Source organism: Hyla sarda, chromosome 4, assembly GCF_029499605.1.
Source record: "Hyla sarda isolate aHylSar1 chromosome 4, aHylSar1.hap1, whole genome shotgun sequence".
Classification (NCBI taxonomy): domain Eukaryota; kingdom Metazoa; phylum Chordata; class Amphibia; order Anura; family Hylidae; genus Hyla; species Hyla sarda.
The window spans coordinates 209,152,471-209,158,470 of NC_079192.1; positions in this window are offsets into that span (position 1 = coordinate 209,152,471).

Consider the following 6,000-nt stretch of genomic DNA (forward strand, 5'->3'; position numbering starts at 1 on the left):
ATCCGGCATACATTATTTTTGAACGCCGGACAGGGGAACGCATCTTGCTGGTGTCAGTCTAGCGTTTCTAACTATCCAGCATCCAACTTGAGACACTTGATGAATGTGAACTATCCCATTCAACTGAATGGGATCAGCTCTAATTATCAGTTTTCCTCCGCTATACAACTGATAGATGTGTAGAGGGCCTTAGACTTGCAAAACCTTTTGCCTCAGCCTCTATTAACAGCAACTTTCCTCCTTAAGATCTTCCCTGCAAAGACACATGATAGGCATTGTGAGAGACATGTATCAGTCAATGTTGAATGCAAATGTTACAAATAGACAAAATTCATCCCAGGTTTAATATAAATAGTAAAAAAGTAATTTTGTATTTGTGAATTACCTGGTCACATTTCATTTAATGAAAAAACTTCTGAAGTTCCTTCAATACAATCTAAAATGCTTGGAAAAGGGCCAATGGTCATCTAACAAACAAAAAAGCACTGGTTCATCAGCCAATTGTATGTTTTTTGCGGCCATTGAAATAATTGTTATCATCATTGTGAAAAGGTGATGTTTGGTCGACAATAATAAAGTCAAAGAGCTGCGTAAATCATCCAGAAAAAATTCACCAGTGGTCAGGCCTGCAATTATTGAACCGTGTGAAGGCCAATCGTCAAGATCAGCGTAAACAATCATGTCCCAAAAGGGCATTACGTACCAAGCCATGTTTACATACAATACCTTCTCTTAATTTTTTATTTAGTGAAACATTATATAGGACCTTCTTTATTTTGTTCATTTGAGGCAAAGTGTGGGTTTAAAAAAAATGTAAATGTGAGACTACAGTGTCAGCAATTTGATGTCACATAGAGGTTGAGGGAAAAAAAAAAGAATTTCAGCAAGTAAGTGAATTGGGGTTAAGCTGTATAATTAAAGCATTTCAAGCAAAGGTGAAATAATTATTAAAGATTTGTACCAAGATGAAAAATGAATTGAAATCAATTGAAGATTAGACGATTCACCTATGATATGCCTGGCTACGTTATTAAAAATTGGCTGCATGCCCAGAAGAGCTTGAAGAAGGAATTTGAGAACTTGATGATTAAAATAAGATCACCATGGGCACCTCAATAATGCAAACAAAGCATGTGTCTCGGCTGCGCCAGTCTATTGAAACGTTCAAGACCACACTCAGGCTTGCTTCTTTCGTGAACTCTGAGCCTTAGGAAGTGGCTATCAGTTAAATCTACCTTAGTAATTTGATATCAGTCCATATAATCACAATGGATGAGAATGGTAAAACAGTATTTACATGAACATGGGGTATTTGGAATCATTACAACATGCTTTCATCAGTCAGGTATGGGCCAGTAATCTTTTGCAAACACAATCTGTAAAATGCATAGCATGCTCTGTCTAAAAGCAATCTATCAACACAATGATGGGTAATTATATTTAAAGATAAATATAGCCCTTAGTAATGTGAATTTTTCTGCTTTTATAGAAATCTGGTTGTTATGCTTAATATTCCAAGAATAAAATAATTGCCATTCTTATCTACTCAGTCTTTCATGGGGTCATTTATAATACACAATTATTGCGGCATGCAGTTGCCTTTATTTACATTTGCTTTGACTACAGGTTTTTCTTAGATTTTATTTATTTTTTTTTAAGATGGCAGCTGCATTTATTAAGAAAAATGTCTGTATAGTTTACTGATATGATAATATTTGCTACTGTGGTGATTATTTATGCCAGTGTCTCAACCCGTATATCTTTGGTAGAGGTGTTTCTTAAGAACTACATGTGAATGCAATGGTCACCTGTACCTGTTCCACTACAGATAATGTTTACAGAATTTAGTGTGCTTGTTTCAACAACAAACCCTATGCAGATATATCAGTTGCAATAAATCTGCTTTGTGAATACACCCTAGAAATACCACTGCTTCACCAGTGCTACTCTCATCTCATGGAGCACATTGCCTCATAGGATTAGGCCCTTAACATTTTTAGCTTTGCTATGACATCCCAGCTAAGATTAATACCATTCTTGCCTGCTGGGAGGACACTGTAATAATAATCCTTTCTTCTTTTCCTAAAGGAGTTAAGAGACCTTACATATATAGTCAGGGAGGCTCAACTATAATCTCCTCCAAGATAACTGTGTGAAAGGAGCTGTATAATCACCATCAGTAACTGAGATAGGAGTGCCTACCCATGAAGAACTTGTGAGAAAAAATCCATGAATTTTCATCATACAGGAGGTTCTAGTAGCTAGATGACCCACTTGAAGGCACAGAATCACATGTACTCTCCAGGGTTCGCCACCCACCTTCAGGAAACAATTCAGGGAATTTTCAGGTAGAGAGGAACAACTAGCCAGGCCCCATCCCACAAAGTCCCTCCCTTATATTTTCAACCCTTTATGTCTGTCTGTCCAGTTTGCAAGCCACTATTTTTGGCATACAATCTCTTCATCACAGCCCGGCCCACCTGAGGAAAGGATATGAGTTCAGGATATGAGGATGTTCCCTATGAGTGCTTCTGGAGTGCTTCTTAAAAAATGCCTTGAAAATTTTTTTTTCTCCCATGAATGCCTATTTCAGAGATGTCCGTATAATAGCTAGCTTGTAATCCTTAGCCAGGGACCACATACAACCTATTCTGGTCTCAGAGTTTTTTAATGACCACAACCTGCATTTTTTATCTGTTTGATTGCAGCTACAAGCTGGGTAACTGGTTCCGATTTATGTACTGTATATTCTACCACTAGAATCTTCTGTTTTTTTTTTACTTCAGTTTTTATTTACTATGGCGTTGTATATGCTGGTACTATCTTTTAAATAAAGTGATTTTTTTTTTTTTTTGCTATAATTTGTACAATTTGTTTTGCCAATAGCTATTAGCTCCAACACCCACAATAACATGTACTAAGATTTGTTCTTGGAACCACTTATCTTCTGGAGAAAATATTGGATCAGACAGAAAAAAATCATCCCCCCTGACCTGTTATCCCCTCCGCCCCTCCAACAGCAGCCCCAAAGAAAATAGTTCTGAGGCTGCAATCTGCCAGCTTCAAACACAAAACCATGGCACAGACAAAGTCATGTTCTGACTTGGTTCTGATGCTGCAATTTGGTTATAAACCCTGGCTAGTTTATGATTTCTTCTCTGGACTCTGACCTAGTCTGTTTGACTTTGCTTTATAGATTCCTCCATGTGTACGTAGTCAGTGAAGGGACTGTCAACCAGTTGGGGGTTGGGACCTCAAGGTATGAATCCAGTTGTACACCTTTAGCGCTAACTCTTGCACAATATCAGTCACACAATAAAAAGATTGCAGGAAAAGTAATAACCCAAATCTAGCGTTATGCAATGTGCAAATAAAAGGACATCAGTGCTATTTAGTATGTAAGATAGAATAGTGTTAAATAGTAGTAGCAAACTATAAGCAAATGACAGTATCATATAGTGAGCAAATAAGAGGGCCAGCAATGCTTTACACTGTATAGAATAAAGTAGAATAGAAGTAAATAATAGTGCCAAGCAGGGTGCAAAAACAAAACCGTGCAGTGCATTAAGAACAGTACCAAATAATATAGATCTAATGTCATGAACAGTATAAATACTAGATAGATACCTAGCAGTTGAAGGTATGAGGCCTGTACCTTTGGTCCAGTCTCTTTGCATCCAAACCACAACACGAGGATATAAATTTGAGAGGAAACCACTTGTAAAATGATATAGATGCAGTAAGAGAATGAAGAGGTTCTTGATTAAAGAGGAGAGTGGACAATTACAGGAGGCTGACTATAAGTATACAGGAAAAAAGTAAAAGACATGTACTTTGGTTTTGTAACACACTGTGTGGCATCTCCCTGTGCAAAATAAAACATCAGTTTTGCCAAATCTCTAAAGACAATCAAAACAACAAATTCCCTTACTTTGGTATAACTTGTTTAGCATTATGCATTATAAATTGCATATGCATTTGTTTGTGAAAGTGCTTTTTATCTTAGATTTGTATTAGAAATTTAACAATAGAGCAAACATCTATTGTATAGTAAATATAAGTGTATAGTATTTTTTAATGCCCTCTTTGTAACACATACAGCTGAGAGATCTTTATTAATGGGGAAACTTCTCTTCTGTCAAATCACATAGATGCAGCAGAATTGAATTTGTCATGTGAGTGCAAGGCCATGTTCACACGGCAGAATGTCCGTACAGAATTCCATATGAATGTTCCACATGGACATTCTGCAGCAGCAGAGTCGCATGTATTTCAATGGGATTCTGCTGCTCTGCTCACACGGCCGATATCCTGATTCTGGCGTCTGAACATGTTCAACGTGTTTGCGGATTCCGCAAAAAAATGCATTACCTTTGCTGTCGGTAGAATGTTCACAAATAAATTTTCCATACAGACATTCAACTAAGTGAACATAGCCCAGTGCTTCTCAATTATTTTCTGTCATGCCCCCCCCTAGGAAGAAGAAAAAATGTTGCGCCTCCCGCGCGACTGTAAATAGTATCATTTGTCTATAAAATTGTTATAAGTACACCTCTGCATAACACTGTATCCTTATTAACGTATATGAGAATAAAAAGAAAGAAATGTGGATCAATTTACAACAAAGAATAGCTTTATTAGCTTAACCTGGGGGTGGTCTATTGTATGGGGGGGGGGGGGGGGGGATCGTATCTACTTGTGGCTCCTGTAATGGATATTGACCCTTATTATTGGTATCCTCCTGCGGTGTGCTTTGTACCCCTTCCACTCCTGCATTCCTGCTATTATGCCCTTTTTTATCTAGGTCTAGTAACTTTACCTGCAGAGCGTCTTTTTGCACCTTCCCCCTCCTCCTTTTGATCAAGGGTACTGTCTTCTAGTTCGTCTACTTTTTCCTCCTCCATCCCCTGGTTGCTATTTATTTTCCCCTTTTCAGTTTTATTATCAGATTTTGTGTTTGTCCTACCTCCTCTCCTTGACCCCTGCTCTTTATGTTCTTTCTGTGCTTCAGCTCTGGTTTTCCCACCTGGTGATGCTGTGGATGTATCTTTGCGACTCTCCCTTGATGACATGCCGGCGTCCTGCTCTTTCTCCTCTGTGAGTGGCACTAGGAACCGGCGTATTGATTCCTGTATGTCTCCACGGGTCCTCTGCATGTGTCACGTGCGTTGGCGGTCACGTGGTCCTCCGCGTCGGGCTGCTACTGTGGCTGTGCTGGGACAATCTCCAGTGATCACGCAGCGCTGCTCCCTCTCTCCAGCCGTAGAATTGCTAGGCAACCGACGCCGTGTGGGACGTTGCTTGCGAGTGAGTATTTGCCGAGGTCAAATGAGCCCCCCTTTACGAGCCCCACTATTTGAGAAGCACTGACATAGCCTAAGAGTTTCCTCCATTTCTCACAATAATGCAAGAAAACACAATAAAAATTTATTGGCATTCTATAAAACTGGCACTGGTGTGAACACTTGAGAAGGAATTGGATGCTGCACTGGGATCCAGGATGAGGAATATGCTAGTGCTATCTAAGTAACAAGAAACTAATAAACTGGCTATACATAGTGTCTGCCAGATTTGGTATGATTGACTGAAAATCTAATGTGAATGGTGGCCTTTTGATTACCCCCGATTGTAGATGTCAAGGGAAAAAAAAAAAGAATCTGAAAAGTTGAATTTCACCAATCCTTTCTATGAGAAAAATTTTGCCGACAGACATTGGCTTATTCCCCTCTTCCCACTGAAATAAACATACATTCACCTTCTTTAGCTGAGATTACATTTGTAGTGGAGTTTAGAGAAATATTTTGTTTGGACAACACCTTTTAGGTATGCATTTATGTCAGCTTTAACATTGATTTAGCTATGTCAAAATGTACAGCACCATTGGGAAAAGAAGGAAATAAAAGAAGAAATATAGACTATAGGTTGTCTAAAACAGAAGATATTTCTGTATGTGTTGACTCATATCAATGTAAAAGTAAATATGGACATAGACATTATTTG